The sequence below is a fragment of the Betta splendens genome, chromosome 2 (assembly GCF_900634795.4).
Source record: "Betta splendens chromosome 2, fBetSpl5.4, whole genome shotgun sequence".
NCBI classification, from domain to species: Eukaryota; Metazoa; Chordata; class Actinopteri; order Anabantiformes; family Osphronemidae; genus Betta; species Betta splendens.
Genome location: NC_040882.2, coordinates 26223882 through 26235862, shown reverse-complemented (window position 1 = coordinate 26235862; position 11981 = coordinate 26223882).

Below are 11981 nucleotides of genomic sequence, written 5' to 3'. Positions count from 1 at the left end.
CATTCTTACACTGCATAGATTTTGTGAGGAGGTAGATGGACCCTCATCTGCATTTAAATCCCCAGGAATGTTCTGTAAAAGCACAATGACAATTTGTTACTCTCTAATGTTAAAAATGGATCAAGTGTTATGTTATCGTATGTATCAGACCTCTGTGGATTTAGGAGCACTGACCAATTCTGTTACAGCAGAACTGGTCTCTTCATCCTACAGTGGAAACATGCAAGTATACTTTATCTGGCAATAAAACAAGTAACTAAAAGGTACAGTACCTGGCAACAAATCACTTACAAATGTCACAAACTGTGTGCTTTCTGGAGGGTGCAATAACATAATTCGTCTATCAGTAACTGCAAGACAATGCAGCCCATAAGATCAATGTGAAATAAAGTCAGAGTACTACAACATTGTAGAAGCCAATGCAGCATATGCAGTTAAATAAAACAAGCCTACTTACTACTGTTAAGCAGGTTCAGAAATCCTAGTGACAGAGATAGTAGTTGATTTAAAGGCAGAAAAAAACATAAATTAGTACTACTGTGGTAAAATTTATATTTCACTAAATTACTTTTGTTGTGGGAGGTGGTGTGGGATGAAGTGCCCCCAGGAATGCCCGCGACCACTGGTCGCCCTTTATTCAGGGTATTTGTTTTTTATTTTGACTTGGGACAGAGTTCTTCTTGCTCCAGAAGGATTACACCTTATTAAACAAGAATGTTACTATTATCCAATATTATTATAATCTTATGAAATTAATAGTACAAACGATGTTATGTTTAATTTCCCATTGCAATAAAAGAGGAGAGGGCAACAATAACGGTAATTAAATAAACTCAGACATTTACTGTCAGTTATTTTTTGCCAAGCCAATTCCCGTTCCTTCGCTGATGCAGCTGTGTTACTTCTTCTAATAATAATCGGCTTGAATTCCTCGTACGCCAGCATTAAGAGCTCCAACTCCGCCTCTGTGAAATACGCTGCCCTTTTCGTGTCACTTTTGGCAGTGTCTTTATATATACGCCGTGCACGTGCGTTAACTCTGGGTCACCGAGAGGAAGTAGATCAACCTAACTCTTCTCAGGTGTTTTGGAAGCGACATTCTCAGGATGAGCAGGTTCTGAGGGTTCAGGGTTTAGCAGGAGGTTGATCAACCCTGCTTTCTGGAACACTCCCCAGTACTCACCCTCACTCTGCCAGGTTGTTGCATGTTGTCGCCATTGTCCAGCGTTTCCTTTGTTCCCTATTCCATGTCAGACCCAGCTCTTGTTTCTATGGTTTACTCTTTGCCTAGTCCCTGTCGGTACCTCTGTCTGTGCTTTGGATTGTCTGTGTGTTGTGACCACTGCCTGTTCTGACCACGCTTTTGCCAGTTGTTATTCTGGAACAGATGCTATTAAAACCCGGTTTTACCCAAGTCCTGTCCTGTCCTGTCATGTTAAATGCTCGCCAAGTGTAAACTGAATATTCATGAATGGGCAAGTAGACTCCACCCCTACCCTAAAACAGCGCTGGTCTCAGATCAGAGACGCGAACTCAATCACCTCAAACAGTGCGCGCAAACCCCGCCCACATCTGATTTGGAAACTTTTGTTTTTAGCCTGGACGTAACTTCGGCTAGCTAGTATAGTTAGCCAACTAATTCTCCACCGGCGCCACAGAAATATTCTTTTTAAACCTACTTGACGCCTCATTAATGGTGTTTACGACAGAACGGCAGTTTGAAGCGGAGCCTCAGCCCGCACACCTGCCGTTACAGCCCGTTCAATCTCCCCCAACGGGAGGGAGTCGGAGCTGGCGTTACATTTAACATTTACATTTAACATTTACATTTATATTTAACATTTACATTGAGACTTTTGCACATTTAACTAAATGTGAGAAAACATGTTGTGTCATTTAGTTAAATGTGAGAAAACTAGTTATAGGTGCTCCTTTTACATTCAGCACCCCATATACATGTGGGTCTTGTCGTTCCAAAACTTTCTCATTGTACAAAAACTTGTCATGTTGTATGTTGTATGTTGTACTGTTTGTACTTTTTTTATGCTGAGATGCACCACCTGCCAACACCAAGTCAAATTCCTCGTTCTGTAAAGTGCACTCTATAGGACCTGGCAATAAGGGCTTTTCTGATTCTGATTCATATGATACACATTCAACTGTATTCATTATGCATTATGTGCTTAGAGGATCTAGATGACAGGGTGGAAAGGATAAACACGAGAATATCCTGTAACACAATCAGTTATGAAGAATAACTACACTTTTCTATTACTGCAAAATCATAAACTAAACTCACAGTAGAAAGAAGAATGTAACAGCTAGATTAATAAACTTGAGACTTTTACCTACAATTAATTGTTAACCATGATTTTGTTCCAGAAATTGTAAAGGAAAACCAACAAACCACATGCAGTACACACATTTTGTTATAATAAATAATTCTCACAGAATAAATGTAAAAGCATGCAACTATATACAAATTTAATATACAGTTTCCCCACTGTGGGCCTATTAAAGGTTTACTTATTCTTATCTTATTAATAACAAATATCCTTTGAGGAATAATCATATTTTTCTGTATTACATTTTTTTATCTTTATTTTTAAGTCATTTTGGTTTCAAAGCATCTAAATATTCCTGTTTTCTGTAAGAAGAGCAGAGGTAGCAACAGACCGCTGGGGAGCGTAAACCAGATTTCACCGGTCAGAACAACGCACTCATCGACCTCTGAGTTCCACCTATACACCATCCCCCAAACCAGACTCCACGCACACCTCATCAGCAGCACTACCAGAATGGCCGAGATGATGTAGAAAGCCCTTCGCTTAGACTGGTCCACCCTGGCCTGGTCTCCTGGACGTGGACGAAGCAGCGCACAGAGAACAGACAGGCAGCAGAAGGAGATGATGGTCAATGAGAGGAGCACAGTGCTGAATAACACTACTAATGCTAAGTCAGCTGAGGCAGTCAGACCTGACCCACAAACACAGAGCAGCCAAACACATCCAATAACCATGTTCCTGATCCTGATCCACCTCTCTTCCTTCAGGCTCATGTATGTGACCGGATGAACGACAGCCAAGTAGTGCTCCATGCAGGTCAGCACATGAAAGAACGTCTCTCCGTACCAAGAGAAGGAGAACAAATGGAGCCCCAGCTTGATCATCTTTATATCCCTCCTGTAGCTGCCGTAACAACAGATCATGCACCCCAAGACAAAGACCACCTCCATGGTGACCAGGTGGCAGGTGAAGATGTCAGAGTGACTCGTGGTCTTCGAGGAGCGACGCTGCCGCTGTTGTCTGAAACCATGGTAGAGAACCAGGATGGACAGGGGGAGGAGGAGGAGGGTGTTGGTGATGGAGTAAATGGTGAGTTTTAGGTGATACGGCTCAGTGATGAGGCAAGGCAGGCCGAAAGGGAGGGAAAAGGAGGGAGGAAGAAGGGAGTGATTGGAGGAAGATGATCCTAGTGACATGTCTGCAAGAGAAACAGATGTGACCAGATGGAAACATTCAAAATGACATACAGTATTCACACTTCTACTGGTTCTAAACTACTATTGTTACTTTTTTTCCCAGTCAAATGTTCATATTCTTTCACTAAAGGATGGCCTGTTTTTACTTATTCATTATGTAATTGCTTCGCTTGCATGTGTTTTCTGGCTATTAGATACCTTATGTTGATATCTCTGTATACCACCCCAAACATAATGTGTCCAATTCTCACAGACCTGATATTTATAAAGAATTGCATTAAAAATGAACACAGACCATCAATTAAGAGAGGAATATTATCTTTGTATACTCTTGCTGAGCTTCCAGCACATGCTGCTTTTAACCTGCAGAAAAAATAAAGTTTTATTTTGAAGCTTATAAAAGTCTTTAAGAATGGAAATAGGAGGTTTGCAGTGCAGTAACAGCTAAAAATGATGAGGAAAATTGCTCAGGTATATGGTATGTATCTGTAAAAAACCTATGGAAAACAAAATAAACTACGCAGGCATTAAAACTGTAACAAACTGTGTCTAACTGTCCACATTCTTTTTTTAATAAAAGAAAGAGGTTAAGAATTAAAAGTAGCACCAACCTTTTCCAGCTTGTTTTGACCGTGATGGCTCATCAACTCCTGTTGCTTTAAATGCGCTCCACATCAATGGAATAAGATAAATATCACTGCCTCAATCTACATCTGCAATCTGCAAATCTGTTATTTGCATAAAAAAACAACAACCTGAGAATGAGACACAGGGTGATCTCAAAAGTAAAAGACAGGTCACATACATTTATCATAACTAAATGTACTACACACAAAACTTAAACTGAAGAATTATTAGTGTTTGTTTTGTTGTTTCACGATGATAAATAGTTGACCGGATCCTAAATGAGGATGTATTCAAATCAAGCAGACACCTGTTGGCCTGCGGTTTAGTGACATGGTGCTTTACAACATTCACATGGTGCTTTACACACACATGCACTTTTGTATGTTCTAGTATAAAAGTATTTCTTTCATCTTACATACAGTACAGATGCAGCCTAGACTGCTGTGATGCAGAATGTTTGCTTGCTTTAAACACGAGTGAGCAACACTAGTTTTAGGGAAGACATAGACATAATAAGGATCTTTACATAATTTACTCTTAAGTCTCCTGTTAATACCTGATCCCTGAAGGGAAAGTCCTCGTTCAGCCATGAAATATTTTAATAAAGAAACACACAACACAGAGACTATTATATTTATTCAACACAAGTCACTTCTCACCACCTCTTCCCAATAACACAACTTACTGTTGTACTTTAGCAAATGCAAGTTATTAGAATCTCATATGCACTTAATTTAATGCCCAGAAAGCTTCTACACTGTCAGCCTCAGACCTTTCATCAGATGTTGCATGGAGTTGAGGTCAAGGCTTTGGGGGAAGTTACAATTTTGTATGGAGGCATTGTCTTGGCAGTGTTTTAAGGTGACAGGTGGACTGTACCTAGTTGTTAGTCCAGGGTAATGGTAGGTTCAAATAGCTGCAATTATCCACCACTGGCTAATTCTGGGTGGATTGGATGATTCTACCACTAAGGTCCAATGGCGTCACTTGGAGCCTGACTCTTCAGGGACACATTGGCTTCAGCTTCCTGCTGTGGTCCTTTCAGCATCGCTACACCCTTGTTCCTGCTGCATAACTTGACTTTCCCAAACTGTGGGTCACTATCCATATCATGACTGCTTCCTCATTGCTGTTGAATGAAATAAATATATTTGATTAGTTTTATCATGCTTGTAATGAGATGAAAGTAATACAATCTAAACTTGAGTTGTTTATCCTTTTTATTTACAGCACGCTAATATTCCTGCTTTCTGTAAGAACAGCAGCGGTAGCACCAGACTGTTAGGGACGTTAATACACATCTCACACATGACCAACACACAGAGATTCATGTCTGTGCTCAACACAAAGAACACAGCCCAAATCAGATTCCATGTGCAACGTAGGAAGAGCACTCCCAGTATGGCCAGAATGGTGTAGAAGGCCTTCTGCTTGGACTGGTCCCTGCCCAGTTTACCTGGGCCTGGATGTATCAGGACATAGAGAACACAGACACACAGCAGTAGGAGATGATGACCAAGGAGGAAACAAGGAGGCAGAACATTGGGACAATAGCGATTTTGTCTAAAGTTATTAGAACTGATCCTCCAACACAAAGCAGCCAAATGCCACAAATGACAACGTTCTTAAATCTGATCCATCTCTGTTTCCTCAGGTTCAGAAGGTGATGGGATGGACGACCGCCAGGTAGAGTTCCAAGCAGGTCAAGACATGGAAGAACGCTTTTCCAAACCAGGTGATGGCAAACAAATGGATCCCCACCCTTAGTATTTCTAACTGCATCGAGTAGATACCACAACAACAGAGGATGCAGCCAAAGACATAAATGATCTCCATGGCGATCAGGTGGTAGGTGTAGCTGTCGGAGTGACTTGCTGCTGTAGAGGGGGAGCGTTGAAGCCCCCGTTGTTGGTGAGCATGGTGAAAGATGACGCCGCTGACTGGGAGAAGGACCAAGATGTTGATGCAGGTGTAAGAGGTAAGATGAAGGAGATGGGCTTCTCGATGAGACAAGTCAACCCAAAAGGGAGGTGGCAATCCATGAAAGGGAAATCACTGGACGCAGACGTGTTTACTGACATGTCTGCACCTGAAAATACAAACATGAAAGAGTTCAGCCTCAGTCGGTTTGTGTGACTGTTTTGGACAATGCAAATATAAACTAATCAGACTATTGCTGAGTTTAGTTAGTTTATCAGCTGCAGCCAAACACTTTCAAACCACACAGTGGTTTGACACTGTAAATAATTTGGAAGATCATTTTAACTTCATCCGTCCAAAATCTGAGTGGAAGTACATGTAAAGTGGAAACTAGTGGCCCATGCAAACAGACCTCTGACAGAGGTGAGTTGCATCAAATCGCCTGCCTTTTTAATGCAATACACATGCCCTAACTAATGATACTGTACTATTAATAAAGTGAAAACCTCAGAAAAATAAACCGGCATGAGTAAGCTGATCTAATTTTGTGGAAATATTCCTTTCTGTGTGGAAAAAATGTATAAAAAAAAAGCAAAGGAAACACCAACCTTGTGTTTGCTGCGTGTCTCCTGCTGTGGAGCCGCTCATTGACACTCTGTAGCGCTGTATGTACTGGACTGTACTGAACCGTTCTGTCTACATGATGCATCCCAAGCAGGACAAATTCAAATCTGATTTATTTGCATAAATAAAGAATAATAGAATCATAAATCAAGTCAAGAACAATTACATGACAGATACAGTAAAAATAGCACAATATGCACAGAATAGACCTTTACATGTATATAAGTATTCATAATGGTTATGGCAAGTTTACAAACAGAACCAAACAGACAAAATCAACCAAAAAGATCAATTCAAAATCCTCATCAGACACATTATACTAGTATGTATTGATATATTGATACCTCATCCTACATTAGTTTCTTCGAAATCCTGCATTCATCTCTTTGTTTCAGCTCATCATTGTGTTTTTCAGACGTGCTTAAATACATTTTCCACATTGTCCTCCATGATGACACAATTCAAATGAGCTGTCAACACACTCTAGTGTTTATCCAAATGAGCCAGAGGTGTCATCAGTGATCCCAGTACTTTGTTTAGAGGTTCCTACAGCTGCACTTAGGTAAACAAACATAACACCAATGGATGTTTAGTCAAAAAAATATCAATTCACGTTCAAGAAATTAAATCAGAATTAGTACATTCTGAAAATTCAACAGGTTCCCATTTTAAAATACATTTAAAATAAACTTGAAAAACTTGGAGTAGCTTGCAATTATTTCTCACCACATAGAACAAAACAATCAATTCAGTTCTTGATTTCTTATTAGTAATGAATATATTGTTAAACTAAAGTCCATTAAGGTAGATTGAAGGTTTCGTCCGGATCCTTTTTAATCTTTAATGTCTTTCTTAGGACACGCTAATTTTCCCGCTTTCTGCAGGTACAGCAGGGGTAACACCAGACTGCTCGGCAGATTGCACCAGATCCCCAGCATCATCAAAGAGCAACTAATTGCCCCTCCATTCAAGATATTTACTACGCTCCAGACCATGTTTGACGCAAACCTCACCAACAGCACAGCAAGTATGGACAAAATGGTGTAGAAAGCCCTCTGCTTTGACTGGGTGAGTCGTCTCTGGTCCCTGCCGTGCTCGCCTGGACCTGGATGAATCAGAGCCCAGAGAACAGACAGGCTGCAGAAGGAGATGATGAGGACAGAGGAAAATAACAGACAAGCATCAAAAGCTACAGTACTGATATGTTTGATGTTAACAGTTGCCCCTTCAAGGCTCAGCAGCCAAATGAAGACAATGATGACATTTCTGATTCTAGTGCCTTTCTCCTTCCTCAGGCTTAGGTAGGTGATGGGATGGACAACAGCCAGGTAGTGCTCCAGACAGCTCAAAACATGAAAGAAAGCCTCTCCGTACCACACTGTACAGAAAGGAAAGTACCAGGCTTCCAACAGTGGGAAAGTGTTGCTATAGATACCACCACAGCACAGGATGCTCCCAAAACGTTAAGGAGCTCCATGGTGGCCAAGTGGCAGGTGAAGCTGGTCAGAGTGAGTTGCTGCTGTCGTCGAGAGATGCTGCCGCCATCTTTGAATAGCGTGGTAGAGAACATGGATGCAAAGAGGGAAAAGGAGCAGGATGTTGGTGATGGTGAACGTGTGGAAGACTGAGGAATAGGGATGGATGGTGAGGCAAACTAACCCCGGGAGGCTGGAGAAGTTGAGGGAAGGAGAATGATGGGTAACGGTGGAGGATACAGAGAAGTTCAGCAACATGTCTGGAAGATAAGGCACGACAAACCTAACAACATGTTTAAAGTCAATTCATGGGTATTTGTTAGGTTTTTCTTTTTCATATCATGAAAATCAAACCATGTGTTAGACCATAGAGTCTTGTGTTTTCTTTTTAGAGCTTTCGTCACAATATTAGATTTATTTTGTACCAAAATGCCAGTTGTCATTTTTGTCGTGGTTTTGGTTCACTCTCTGTTCTAAATGTACAAATGTTTCACACAGTCCACAGCAGGATCATTTACAGACAGATTAGTAAATGTTGTTGATTTAGGACATTCCATAATACTCTATCTGATCCAAAACAGGCCATCACAGTGTCACCCCTAGGTTAATGGCACTAAGCAAAAGGAGGCTCAAAACAAGATCGAAGCAAATTTACCTGTAAAAGTAACACTTATATTCTACAATACAAACTTACAGTATAAGTCTCATAGCTGTAAATGTAATTAGATGTAGCTTAAGTCGTGTTAAAGAACATATATATAGCGTTTAGTCTTAATAATCGATTCTGTAGTTGTAGAAGTAATAATAATAATAACAACACTAACCTTGTCAGTGTTAGTTTTCAAGCTTTCACTGAAAACATCTGCGCTCCACTCACTGATGTCACCGATTTCGGACTCTTGTCTCTGTCCCCAGATTCAATTCAAATTCTGTCAGGGTTTGTTTGCATGAACTGACAGTGAGAGAGAGTACAGTGAGGATCATAACTTTTTACACGTTGAGCATCTAAGTAAGATGATGGAAGAATAAAGAACTAAAACTGGAGTCTGAGTACATCTGGAGTCTGAAATGAAGACGACAACAGACAGACAGGAGTAGACCCAAGAATGACTTGTGATGCATTTATGGTGTAACTGATAAAGATAACGTTAATGAACAAGCTGAACCACTGCAGGAGTTTACATGTGTTACTAACAAAATATGAAAAAAAAACGTGTTAGGTAAACTTTATTTGTTTATAGAAAATAAACATAAACTTTATAGATGAATTATGTTTGTTTGTGACCAAAGAGGACAGAAAGAAGAGGACATTTTTTTAAATAATTTTATTCATATATTTCACAGTAAAGTCAAACTTGTTTTTAATAAAGTTTAGATGTAAAGGTTTAATTTAAGGTGTAATGTTTTGGATGAGTTTTAATGTTTTCTGTACGCACAAGCGCTCTCCAATGAGGTTGTAGAATAAAACACGTCACTGAATCTGCTCATGCTATTCTTTTAGACTCTGATTCTCGGGACTTTGTTCTGTTTGATTTACAATAACTGCCGTGTTTGGTACAATGGACAATGTTTTATTCGTCATCTCCTGTATAGGACACAGGATCTATTTTAAAGAATGTAATTTATGGTGTCCATCATGGACACTGCCAGTCTTCTCCTGCTATTACTGTATGCCCTGTGGGGCCCCACAAGACTCTACTTTGGGCCCTCTTTTCTTTTCTTCACGTTTGTTTGCTAGATTTGTCTAGAGATAGACAGGACATAGATAGGACTGTCCTATCTATGTCTAAGAAAAGTGGTTTCTGTCAGTTTCAACGTACAGTAACTGTTTAAAGAACATTAAGGCCCAGATGTTACTTGATTCGAGGCCGAGGTGCTGACATTTTATTTTCTCATTTTATTTTCTCATGTTTTGTATTTTTTTATAGTTTTTGTGGTGATTTTATTCATGTTTTAATCTGTACAGCACCTTGGAAAATCTCACAATTTTGTTTTTTATTATTATATTTATTATATATATTAATAATGTTATTTGATGTTGTTCTTACACATAACTTGCCCTGCTCTCTTTAAAAACAGCAGAGGTAATATCAGGCTGCTGGGAATATTACACCAGACTCCACTTATGAGCCAAGAACAATCTAGCTCAGTTGCAGTTATCATTGACATTGTGCCCCAAGCAATAGTAAGTGTAAACCTCACTGACAGCACAGCAAATATGGACAAAATGGTGTAGAAAGCCCTCTGCTTTGTTTGGGTTAGTCGTGTCTGGTTTCTGTCCTGCTCGCCTGGACCTGGATGAATCAGAGCCCAGAGAACAGACAGGCTGCAGAAGGAGATGATGAGAACAGAGGAACTCATCAGACAAGCATGTAGATATATAATCCTGTTTTCCATTATTGATGCCATTGTTAAGGAAAACAGCCAAATGAAGCCAATGACGATGTTTCTGATTCTGGTGCCTTTCTCCTTCCTCAGGCTTAGGTAGGTGATGGGATGGACAACAGCCAGGTAGTGCTCCACACAGGTCAGAATATGAAAGAAAGTCTCTCCATACCACACGATGCCTAAAAAGATGTACCAGGCCTCCAACAGTGGAAAAGTGTTGCTATAGATACCACCACAGCCGAGGATGGTCCCAGTAACATTGAGGAGCTCCATAGTGGCCAAGTGGAAGGTGAAGCTGTCAGAGTGAGTTGCTGCTGTGGACGAGGGACGCTGCTGCCGCCATCGCTGAAAACCGTGATAGAAAACAAGGATGCAAAGAGGGAAGAGGAGCAGGATGTTGGCGATAGTGTAAGAGATGAACAGTGAAGAGTATGGTTTTTTAAAGAAGCAAAATAACCTAGAGAGGACAGAGATGTTGATGGAAAGAGGTTGATGAGTGTCGCCAAAGGCTGCAGAAGAGTTCAGCGACATGTCTGGAAGATAAGACATGACAGCATTACGACAAACTAAACAACATGTTTAAAGTCAATTCATGAGAATGTGTTTTGTTTTTCTTTTTCACCCCATAAAAATCAAACCATGTCATTAGACAAACAATAGACCTGAGTTTTGGTTCTGTCTCCTTTTTATAGCTTTTGTCACATTTATAGATGTATGATGTATCAAAATAGTGGTTGGTTTACAACTGAAACTTACATGTATGAGTTACATGAATTTACTTAGATGTATCTTAAGTCATAAAGAACAAATATATTAAAGAAATGTTGAATTAATAATTATTGAGTTCCATCAATGATGCTTTCAGTGTGAATAAATGCATTTTCTCAAATGGAAAATGATTCTGAATCATCTGGTCTTAGTAATCGATTCTGTAGCTGAAGAAGTAATAATAATAATAATAACACTAACCTTGTCAGTGTTAGTTTCAAGCTTTCACTGAAAACATCCGTGCTCCACTCACTGATGTCACAGATTTTCAGGCTTGTCTCTGTCCCCAGATTCAATTCAAATTCTGTCAGGGTTTGTTTGCATGAACTGACAGAGACAGAGACGACAGAAGTTCTTGCAGAAGTGGCCACAGTTGTATTATTTATTATAATACAGTATGTTTCTATTACTTTAATTTCAGAAACAGAGGGGTGCTGGAAACATTATCTAAGGAATGTGTGGTTTGCATGTTGAGTGATGAATTATTTCGGTCTGTCTATAAATCCATCATCCGTCCATTTTCCTTCCTCACATTATGGTCGCCAGGCCGCTGGAGACATGACCATGAGTCCAGATTCAGCCAGAAATATTATCTTTATTTTTACAGATCACAAACTCATCAGCAGTTTCTGACACACTCCATCTACAAACTCCCACCTGTGTCCAGCTGAAGTTAGTGTACCTGATAAATCCTTAAC